This window comes from Bombina bombina, chromosome 3 (genome assembly GCF_027579735.1).
Source record: "Bombina bombina isolate aBomBom1 chromosome 3, aBomBom1.pri, whole genome shotgun sequence".
Taxonomy (NCBI): Eukaryota; Metazoa; Chordata; class Amphibia; order Anura; family Bombinatoridae; genus Bombina; species Bombina bombina.
In genome coordinates, this window is record NC_069501.1 from 610933300 (window position 1) to 610946224 (window position 12925).

Below are 12925 nucleotides of genomic sequence, written 5' to 3' on the forward strand. Positions count from 1 at the left end.
GTACATACAGTATGCATGCTTATATTTTTCAGAGGTTCTACAAGTATGTACAATCCTTGTTTTTTTGATTGCATGTAATATTCTAATTTTCTGAGATTGTGGATTTGGGGTTTTCATGAGCTGTAAGCCATAATCATCACAATTATGACAAATCACAGCTTGAACTATCTTGCTTTGCATGTAATGAGTTTATCTAATATATTAGCTTCACCTTTTAAGTTGCATTAGTGAAATAAATTAACTTTTGCACTATATTCAAATTTTTCGAGTTTCACCTGTGTGTGTGTATACAGGTGGCCCTCGGTTTACAACGGTTCAATTTACAACGTTTCAGAATAACAACCTTTTTTTCCAGTCATGTGACTGCTATTGAAAAGCATTGAGAAGCAGTGCATTTATTAAAATAGCCAGTAGGTGGAGCTGTCCGCTTGTGTTTCAGCAAAGCCAAGCAAGCTGAAATTACTCAGTTTAACCAGACCTGAGCTATCGAGCAGATTTCAAAGGAATAAGATCTTCCTGTTTATAAATCATTCCAGATTGGAATGCATAGAAAGAACTGTTTGCAGAAAAATGCAAGTGAAGTATGTGTTATGTGATTATTTTATTAGGTTTATAATGCTGTTTAGCAAATGTTTTTGTTCATTTAACTTAGTTTAATTATATATTCTGTGTTGTGTGATTATTTTATTAGGTTTATAATGCTGTTTAGCATTTAAAGTCTTCATTTCAAAGCTTTAAAAATAATGTATTAGGTGTTACTTATGACAATTTTGAGAGGGGCCTGGAACCTAACTCCCTCACTTCCCATTGACTTACATTATAAACTGGGTTTCAATTTACAACGGTTTTGATTTACAACCATTCCTTCTGGAACCTAACCCCGGCGTAAACTGAGGGCTACCTGTATATATATATATATATATATATATATATATATGTGTGTGTGTGTGTGTGTGTGTGTGTGTATGTATATATGTACTGTGTATATATATATATATTTATTTAAATATATATATATATATATATATATGTGTGTGTGTGTGTGTGTGTATTCAAGTAGAGAATACAATTTTCAACAACATTCTAATTTACTTCTATTATTTAATGTGCTTAATTCTTTAGCTATTCTTTGTTGAAGAAATATCAATGTACATGGGTAAGCCAATTACACGAGGCATCTATGTGCAGCAACCAATCAGCAGCTACTGAGCATATCTAGATATGCTTTTCAGCAAAGTATAACAAGAGAATGAAGCAAATTAGATAATAAAAGTAAATTAGAAAGCTGTTTAAAATTGGATGCTCTTTCAAAATCCTGAAAGTGTGGGTTTCATGTCCCTTTAATAGTATATATACCTAACTCCCTCACTTCCCATTGACTTACATTATAAACTGGGTTTCAATTTACAACGGTTTTGATTTACAACCATTCCTTCTGGAACCTAACCCCGGCGTAAACTGAGGGCTACCTGTATATATATATATATATATATATATATATATATATATATATATATGTGTGTGTGTGTGTGTGTGTGTGTGTGTGTGTGTATGTATATATGTACTGTGTATATATATATATTTATTTAAATATATATATATATATATATATATATTATATATATATATATATATATATATATATATGTGTGTGTGTGTGTGTATTCAAGTAGATAATACAATTTTCACCAACATTCTAATTTACTTCTATTATTTAATGTGCTTAATTCTTTAGCTATCCTTTGTTGAAGAAATATCAATGTACATGGGTAAGCCAATCACATGAGGCATCTATGTGCAGCAACCAATCAGCAGCTACTGAGCATATCTAGATATGCTTTTCAGCAAAGTATAACAAGAGAATGAAGCAAATTAGATAATAAAAGTAAATTAGAAAGCTGTTTAAAATTGGATGCTCTTTCAAAATCCTGCAAATGTGGGTTGCATGTCCCTTTAATTGGGTTAGAGCTATGCTTTTTCATTGGCATGACATGCCATTATGACTGTGCATAAAATTAGCAAATGCCACATGCTCACTATAAAAATGCTGAATGGTATCACTATCTACCCATGCAATTGTGTATTACATGCTACTACTTTTATCTGTAATAAGATTTTAGCATTAGGCTATCACATTTTTCATGTTCTATTGTCTTATCTGGTAGCTAACTAGTTTTGTAAAAGAAGTCATTTAAAACATCTTTTAAAACATATAGCTTTGTCATATACGGTCTATACATTTTATTACTTTTGGAATATTTTTTAGAAACTTTACTTAACAAAGTTGTATACAGTTGTATACTATTGCTAGATTTGTGAGCCTAGATTGATGGGCCACCAAAGTGTTATTTTGTCTATTTAAGAAAACATAAAGAGCAGGCGTATTGCCCAGAGACAAACCAAACAAAGTTCTGTGGCTCAGAAGGGAATGGAAGGGTGCTGTGCTTTAATGATTTCTTTGTATTGATTTACAGTGAGCTCAGTAGACCTACCATGGCTCAAATTAACTCAGCTACTTCTAAGGCTACCCTGGATCAGCAGGGGGACTTTTACATAGACCTTTCTTATATCCCTTATGCATTTTAAGTACCTATTTACCTGGAGGGCCTAAAGGACGTTGAGAATGATTGTGACTAATAAATAAATTTGACATCCAGTTCTATCTAATCATCATACTACTAGTGTTCTTTGGAACAATGCCTGCGAACATCTCTGCATGATATTTACCTTTGGACTGATTTTCCCAGTGGCTTCAGCTCAGCACCTTTTTATGCTTATCTACAGGTTCTAGCAGAGTAACCAGTTTCTTTATCTTGAATCGATGCATTACAGTAGAAACTAATAACTTAGAAACCAAGGGAAACTAGAGGACAATGTTAAATTCCTTAAAGGTTCTGTAAACAATCATTTTTTTTTATTTTTTAAACACAGATAGAGTGTGATTTTTTTTCTAAAGCTAAACTTTCAGTAATCCTATGGTAATAGTAACCTACTTCATAGGTTGGATGAAAGACCCTATAATTTAGTATAAATATAATATATAATTTATAATAAGTTAAGCAACCTTTTAATTTAATCCTACTATCAATATTTCTGTGTTCTCTTGCTATCTTTATTTTAAAAGCAGGAATTTAAATCTTAGGAGCTAGCCCATTTTAGGTGCAGCACCCTGGATAGCACTTGCTTATTGGTGACTACATATAGCAAACATAACACAGGTTCTGAACCAAAAATGGTCTGACTCTTAAGCTTTACATTCCTGCTTTTTAAATAAAGATAGCAAGAGAATGAATAAAAATTGATAATAGGAGTAAATAAGAAAGTTGCTTAAAATTGCATGCTCTATCTGAACCATTAAAAAAATGGGTTTAGTATCCCTTTAACTTAAATATATATATATTCCTCTAAACAGTGCATTTGCTTTGCTTATGATTCATAAGTACTGTAATTAGTTTTTGTATGTTACATTGATGTTTTACTGTAGATTGTGTTATCTTTTGTACTTTTATGTGACAGAGTAGGTTGCTGCTTTATAGTAATATACAGATTGAAACATGGGGCGCAATCCGATATAGATCGTAGTTTGCGGCGCAAGCGAGGGAACCCGCGTCGCCCGCAGTTTCAGGTCGCAACTCGAGCTATCCCATATACGGCGCCGTCAGATGCTAACGTGCCGTAAGTCTGACAAACCAGCGATGTCCAGAAATCTGCGCAAGTACAAATTTCTAGCGTCGCCAGTGACTTGCGGCACGTTAGAAACTGCCGGCGCCTACAAAACCTGACTAAAGTCTAAATCACCCGCACTGTCTAACACGCCTCCCTAACATAGCCCGACAAGTCTAACACGCCTCCCTAACATAGCCCGACACGTCTAACCCTCTATCCGCTATCCCCCCTCACTAGCCTAACAATAAAATATGTATTAACCCCTTAACCGCCGCTACCTAATAAAGTTATTAACCCCTAAACCGGCGCCAGCTATATTAAATCTATAACCCCCTAAAGTGAGCCCCTAACACCGCCGCCATCTACCTTACCTACCCCCTAAAGTGAGCCCCTACCCCGCCGCTATCTATTTTAAAATTATTAACCCCTAATCTAATCCCCCTACCCCGCCGCAATCTATATTAAATTATTCAAGCCCTAAAATACTAAACTATCCCTACCACTAAACCTAAGTCTAACCCTACGAATAGCCCTGAAAAGGGCTTTTTGCGTGGCATTGCCCCAAAGTAACAGCTCTTTTGCCAGCCCTTAAAAGGGCTTTTTGCGGGGCTTTGTCACAAAGTAAACTGCTCTTTTGCCTACAATCTACATCCCCCTACACCGCGGCCACCTATAATAAATGTATTAACCCCTAATCTAATCCCCCTACACCGCCGCCAGCTATATTAACTATATTAACCCTAATTATATTAGGGTTAATATAGTTAATATAGTTATTATATTATATATATTAACTATATTAACCCTAATTATATTAGGGTTCATATAGTTAATATCGTTATTATATTATATATATATTAAGTATAATAACCCTATCTAACTCTAACATCCTAACTAAACTCTTATTAAAATAAATCTAATATTAATATTATTAATTAAAATATTCCTATTTAAATCTAAATACTTACCTATAAAATAAACCCTAAGATAGCTACAATATAATTAATAATTACATTATAGCTATGTTAGGGTTTATATTTATTTTACAGGTAAATTGTTAATTATTTTAACTAGGTATAATAGCTATTAAATAGTTATTAACTATTTAATAGCTACCTAGTTAAAATAATTACCCAATTACCTGTAAAATAAATCCTAACCTAAGTTACAAATACACCTACACTATCAATAAATTAAATAAACTACAAATATCTATCTAAAAATACAATTAAATAAACTAAACTAAATTACAAAAAAAAAAACCCACTAAATTACAAAAAATAAAAAAAAGATTACAAGATTTTTAAGCTAATTACACCTATTCTAAGCCCCCTAATAAAATAATAAACCCCCAAAATAAAAAAATTCCCTACCCTATTCTAAATTAAAACAAGTTCAAAGCTCTTTTACCTTACCAGCCCTTAAAAGGGCCTTTTGTGGGGGCATGCCCCAAAGAAAACTGCTCTTTTGCCTGCAAAAAAAAACACAATACCACCCCCCAACATTACAACCCACCACCCACATACCCCTAATCTAACCCAAACCCCCCTTAAATAAACCTAACACTACCCCCCCTGAAGATCTCCCTACCTTGTCTTCACCCACCCGGGCAGAACTCCTCATCCGATCCAGGCGATGTGTTCCAGCAAGCGGCAGTGAAGTCTTCATCCATCCGGGCGATGTCTTGAAGCAAGCGGCAGAGAGTCTTCTTCCATCGGCGATGTCTTCAAGCAAATCGGCATCTTCAATCTTCTTAGTTCGCTCCTCCGCCGCGGAGCATCCTTCCGGCACGACGACTTCCCGATGAATGAGGTTCCTTTAAATGACGTCATCCAAGATGGCGTCCGCCGAATTCCGATTGGCTGATAGGATTCTATCAGCCAATCGGAATTAAGGTAGAAAAATCTGATTGGCTGATTGAGCCAATCGGATTGAACTTGAATCTGATTGGCTGATTCAATCAGCCAATCAGATTTTTCTACCTTAATTCCGATTGGCTGATAGAATCCTATCAGCCAATCGGAATTCGGCGGACGCCATCTTGGATGATGTCATTTAAAGGAACCTCATTCGTCGGGAAGTCGTCGTGCCGGAAGGATGCTCCGCGGCGGAGGAGCGAACTAAGAAGATTGAAGATGCCGATTTGCTTGAAGACATCGCCGATGGAAGAAGACTCTCTGCCGCTTGCTTCAAGACATCGCCTGGATGGATGAAGACTTCACTGCCGCTTGCTGGAACACATCGCCTGGATCGGATGAGGAGTTCTGCCCGGGTGGGTGAAGACAAGGTAGGGAGATCTTCAGGGGGGGTAGTGTTAGGTTTATTTAAGGGGGGTTTGGGTTAGATTAGGGGTATGTGGGTGGTGGGTTGTAATGTTGGGGGGTGGTATTGTGTTTTTTTTTGCAGGCAAAAGAGCAGTTTTCTTTGGGGCATGCCCCCACAAAAGGCCCTTTTAAGGGCTGGTAAGGTAAAAGAGCTTTGAACTTGTTTTAATTTAGAATAGGGTAGGGAATTTTTTTATTTTGGGGGTTTATTATTTTATTAGGGGGCTTAGAATAGGTGTAATTAGCTTAAAAATCTTGTAATCTTTTTTTTATTTTTTGTAATTTAGTGTTTGTTTTTTTTGTAATTTAGTTTAGTTTATTTAATTGTATTTTTAGATAGATATTTGTAGTTTATTTAATTTATTGATAGTGTAGGTGTATTTGTAACTTAGGTTAGGATTTATTTTACAGGTAATTGGGTAATTATTTTAACTAGGTAGCTATTAAATAGTTAATAACTATTTAATAGCTATTATACCTAGTTAAAATAATTAACAATTTACCTGTAAAATAAATATAAACCCTAACATAGCTATAATGTAATTATTAATTACATTGTAGCTATCTTAGGGTTTATTTTATAGGTAAGTATTTAGATTTAAATAGGAATATTTTAGTTTATAATATGAATTAGATTTATTTAATAAGAATTTAGTTAGGGGTGTTAGGATTAGATAGAGTTAATATAGTTTATATAAATACTATAGTAACTATATTAACTATATTAACCCTAATATAATTAGGGTTAATATAGTTAATATATATAATGTAATAACTATATTAACTATAATATACTTAGGGTTAATATAGATAATATAGCTGGCGGCGGGGTAGGTAGATTAAATTAGGGGTTAATAATTTTAATATAGATGGCGGCGGTGTAAGGGGTTCACATTAGGGGATAGATCAGTTAGATGGTGGTGGTTTTAGGGGCTCACAGTAGGGGGTTAGTTTATGTAGATGGCGGCGGTTTAGGGGTTAAATAGTTTATTATGGATTGCGGCGGGGGATCGCGGTTGACAGGGAGATAGACATTGCGCATGAATTAGGTGTTAGGTTTATTTTAGCAGATCGCGGTTGACAGGGAGATAGACATTGCGCATGCGTTAGGTGTTAGGTTTATTTTAGCAGATCGCGGTTGACAGGGAGATAGACATTGCGCATGCGTTAGGTGTTAGGTTTATTTTAGCAGCCAGTTTAGGGAGTTACGGGGCTCCAATAGTCAGCATAAGGCTTCTTACGGCTGCTTTTTGTGGCGAGGTGAAAATGGAGTAAGATTTCTCCATTTTCGCCACGTAAGTCCTTACACTGTATATTGGATACCAAACTGCGCTGGTTTGGTATACCTGCCTATGGCCCAAAAAACTACGGGCGATGGCAGAAATATACGCGCGTAACTTCTAGGTTACGCCGTATATAGGATACCAAACCCGCGCAAATATTGGCGTCGCCGACTTTTGCGGGCGAGGATTTTTATCGGATCGACCCCTAAATGTATAGGCATAAAGAAGGATTTTTAGGAACAGTGACGCAAACAAATATAAATGAGTTCAACTAGAGCTTGTCTGTAAAAATGGAGGAGCTAGGAAGCTTCAAAGCCTATAGTTTTTTTTCCTAGAACTGTATTTGTTTGACCTTTTGGGTATGCTCACTTCTTCTTAGTATTAGCACTAAACATATGTAGAATTTTTCTGTTTCATCTTTGTTTGACCTTAGTCCTGAGGGCCATAAATTCAACCTCACAGCCTGTTATGAATTCAGCTTTCTTTTCAAACAACAATTATGTACAGATGTATAATCTCTGTGCTTTTTTGTGCCTTTACACTAAAACATGTGCATTATGACATCTTCTTGCCAGACAGATACTGTGTAATTCAAAACAATTACATACAACTAGCTAAACATTTGTTATTTGAAGTTTATGCATAGAAATTTGTAGTCCAAGACTAAAGGTTTTTATCATTTTAAGTGTGCTTATTTCAAAAATCATGACTTTATTATTTCGACCAGAATGTTTGATCTATGTAATTTCAGCACCATGGCCAGCTACTTGCATAGGCGTTCAAAGAACCATAATAGTCAAAAAATTACATGCTTTAATTCACAAAGGGGTTAAACACCCAGTAGAAGTATTGCTTGGGACCTGTAGTGCACTGCTGGTCCAGAGTGGGAACTGACACTGATTGAATCAGCAGCACTAGATGCACATCAGAGTTGTGTGACTAGCACTGCTAATTGGATCTCTTTGTGAGGCTCAAGCACACAGTAGTATAGGGTTAATAATCTTAAAATTACACGATTTAGAGCATGTCATTTTTCGATTATTATGACCCTTTAAAATAAACACCCTGATTACTATAAGGCTGCTAGAATAGCACAGGATAAAATACTTTTACAGAAGTCAACAGATGCATTGTGTCCCAGATTGGAGGCAGAGATGGGAGGCTGGGGTGAACCAGATTCAATCTTCTGGGACAGGAAAATTCAACAATCCACTTTATCCCACCCAACACCATACACTTCAGAGCTTACCTTACATACATGGTCGAAAGTGATATTGGGCAACGATCTAATGCCAAGATTCTCTCTTTCCACCCCAATTCAATATATCTTTCCTGACGAGCTAAGACCACAGTTTAAGAAGTGGGAGAATAAGGGACTGTACCAAGTTGCAGACATATTAAATAACGGGAAGTTGCTCTCCTTCAATCAATTGCAAGATAAAGTAGCACCAATACAAATACATTGGTATCTTTACCTCCAACTCAGCTCCTCAGTCAGATCATTTCTCAGAGACACTCAGAAGGGAGCCCCTACTATTTTGGAACTACTTTGTAATAGCCCCCATTGCTCCAAACACACTATTTCCAGACTATACTTGACTATTCAATCTGGTCCACTTAAGACCAAATCCTCGGTTTTGACAGCCTGGTAAAGGGACTTGAATATGACTAAAGACCTAGTGGACTGGGAACACCTATTTCAGACCGATGATAGAGGCCTTTTGAGTGCAGACTTAAAAGAAAACGTTATGAAAACACTTTTCCGATGGTACCTGACACCGGTTAAGACCGCACACATGTCCACACAAGGCAGTAAACTATGCTATTGAGTGTGTGGGTAGGTAGGCACATATCGCCATATGTGGTGGGACTGCGCTGGGGTCAATGCGATCTGGATGAGATAGGCTTCTTTTATGGGTCGTCTGATAGGTGAGGAGATCAATTTCACTATACAACAAGCTCTCTTACACAATCACAACACCTTATATAACAAACACTTAAATACCTTTTTCAATATTCTATGTACGGTCACCAGAACATGTATTGCTAAATGTTGGAAGACAGGGGTCCCTACCTGGTCTGAAATAATTAATAAGATACAATACACATACAATATGTACAAATTGGCATCTGGGATCCTAGACAACAAGGACACATTTCATCAGATCTGGTTCTATTGGGTAAATGGGGATGCTTCAGACCGGATCTACCCAATAGGAGTACCATACCTTGATCAACATGCATTACACACTTAGATTAAAAAGCACTACCATGATAAGCTTATCCAGCTGTTGCTGGATATGTTGTCACCTTTACCCATGTTATATCCCCCCCCCTTTTTTTTTCTTTTTCATATACATATAAATTTATGGTATAACTTACCTTCCTTGTCTTACATTGCTCAAAGGGATAAATTCTCCCCCTTTCTATTTTATGTCTCTTAGAGGGAGGTCGAGGACACCATATATGTTATGTTTTACATCATAGTTGCGGAGAACTGAGATCTAATTTTTGAATATTTGAGTTATACAAGTTCGAAAATGTATTTGTTATGACAATGTGTTTTATTTTCAATTTGTTTGAAAACATAATCTTTGCAAACTTTAATAAAAAATATTTAAACATAAAATAAACACCCTAAAGTAGAAAAAAAGTTTAAACTGGGTTTGACAAATTTGTATAATTCCCTGCTAACATTGTAGTTCAGCACACATATTATTATGCTACTTCCCATAGTTATATGTTAGTTGTTAATTATTTCCTAAATATTTCCTAAAAAAAAAATGGGCCAAATAAAATCTGTTAGCGCCACTGACGTATTAAAAGCTGAAAGTAAAAAGTTAGTGCAAGAGCAAAATCCAATGCACGGTAAATTCACGACTTCAGATATTGCAACCGCATTAACTTCTTCATCCCATAGACTTCAAAGAAGCACGCTGTTGGGGAAAAAAACTACCACTTATTGTGTATGCGCTAACCCGACACGCATTAGACCAACTGCACTAAACCCGAAGGTAGTTATGCATATTTTACATTGCAATGTTCTTTTCATAGAAGAAAGTGTTATTTTTTTTTTTTAAATATATCGCTATACCTTTATATTTATGTGAATATATGCAGGTATCAATATATCTACATATATATAAAGTATATATTTAGAAATATAAAGAACATTTTCTTCTAAGTGAAGAACATTACAATATAAAATATTTACAGTAAAACATATTAAAATGAATTCCAACTAAATTTCATGTTTCAAGGTGTTTGAATTATTATTATTATTATCATTTATTTGTATAGCGCCGCCAAATTCCGTAGCGCTGAATGAAAAGGGCTCTAATATACCCATAAAAACACTTATATATACATGTATATACATACACACACAGACATGTATATATGTGTGTGTGTGTGTGTGTGTATATATATATATATCTATATCTATATATATATATATACACACACACACACATATATATGTGTATACATGTGTATTTATGTATTTTATTTGTGCATATATATATATATATATATATATAATAAAAACACATATATACCCATTTAAACATATATACACATGTGTGTATATATATATATATATATATATATATATATATGTGTATGTATATACATGTGTATATATGGGTATACATATATACACAAATGCACATATTCTTTTACATATATATATATATATATATATATATATATATACGTATCCCTCAGTTTACGCTGGGGTTAGGTTCCAGAAGGAATGGTTGTAAATCGAAACCGTTGTAAATTGAAACCCAGTTTATAATGTAAGTCAATGGGACGTGAGGGAGTTATGTCAATTTTGAGAGGGGCCTGGAACCTAAGTAACCTATAATACATTATTTTTAAAGCTTTGAAATGAAGAATATACATTTTCAACAACATTATAAACAGTATCAAATATTCACACAACACAGAATATATCATCAAGCTAAGTTTAAGGAACAAAAACATTTTTCTACTTGCATTTTTCTGCAAACAAAGCAGTAAGGTCTCTGCATTGAAACAGTAGCATACACTGTTAGCTAATATCCAGTCTGCATTCCAGGCTGGACTGATTTTTTAGGCACCCTGACCTTCAAGCAGCTGGGCAGGAAGATGTAAAGTTTCCCTCATGGCTGCTAGATCTTATTCCTTTGAAAGCTGCTCCATTATCCATAGCTCAGGTCTGTGGTGTGTGTACACTGATTCATTTCAGACCTGTTAAGCTTGCATATCAAGCGGACAGCTCCACCTACTGGCCTGTCCTTATTTTAATCAATGCACTCTGCTTCTCAGTGATTTTTTAATAGCATTCACATGACTGGAAAAAAAGGGCGTTATTCTGAAATGGCGCAAACCGAGGACCACCTGTATGTATATATATATATATATATATATATATATATACAATAGCCCTTTCCATTCAAATACCTTGTCATATACTATTTGTTTATAATTATAATTGTTATTTTTTTTAAATAATCTTTATATTAAATATTTTTATTAGAAAGTGTATATATGAGTGTAATAGTTTATTTTAATGTAATTCTGTTGTGTTTGGTGCCAATTTTGTTTTCCCCCTCACACTTAACACTATGGCCTCCATTTATGCCGATGTTGCTACGGAGGCCCATTGTTTCAGGCTCGCCTAAAACGGAAGTTAAGAAGCAGCAGTCATAAAAATGCTCCTCCTTAACCTGTCCGCCCCAATCCGATCTGGGTTATTGACAGCCCCTGCTAGCGGCTGATTGGCCGCCAGTGAGCAGGGGGCAGCTTTGCACAAGCATTTCACCAGAAATGCTTGTGCAGTGATAAATGCGGACAGCGTATGCTGTTCAGGCTCACTAAACATTGAGGCCAATTTACCAAATGTCTGTCGAACCTGATCCGACACTGCGGATCAGGTCCGACAGACATCGCTAAATGCGGAGAGCAATACTCTCTCCGTATTCAGCATTGCACCAGCAGCTCACAAGAGCTGCTGGTGCAACGCCGCCCCCTGCAGACTCGCAGCAGCAGGGAGGTGTTAATCAACCCGATCGTACTCGATTGGGTTGAATTGTGGAGATTCCTGTCCGCCTCATCAGAGCAGGCAGACAGGGTTATGGAGCAGCGGTCTTTAGACCACTGCTTCATAGGTTGTGTTTCTGGCGAGTCTGAAGACGCGCCAGAAACACGGGCCCTCAAGATCCGTTCGGAGCTTGATAAATGGGCCTCTAAGAGTGTACATTTTGACTACACACGTTACTTCCAATATGCACACTAGTTAGCGATATTGCTTATTGTGTCCCAAACTAAAAAAAATGTGTTCATGTAATCTAGCCCTATATATTTTAAATAAAAAATACTCTTCTTACAGTACTATTCTGTCTATGGGCATGTTGATTAAAATAAATTCAAAGAATCAATTGATGCAAAAAGAGTAGTCATCAAACAGAAAAAAATATAGCATACTTCAACTCATTCCTTTTAGTACATTATAATAAAAAAATAAAAAAAGTTTAAGGTTCTACCTAGTATCTTCTTCATGTAAGAAAATCTGATAAAAGGGTATTAGTTTGCAGGTTAATCAATAAAGGACTTGTCTCAAAATGTATACCACTTCACAGTCCATGCATACTTTTATGTTATTCTTCC

General features: G+C 35.6%; 1 protein-coding gene across 1 annotated transcript in view; it reads left to right on the plus strand.

Moving 5' to 3' along the window:
• Positions 1 to 12925, plus strand: part of LOC128652451 (CUB and sushi domain-containing protein 2-like) — a 1617569-nt gene that overhangs the window by 93011 nt on the left and 1511633 nt on the right.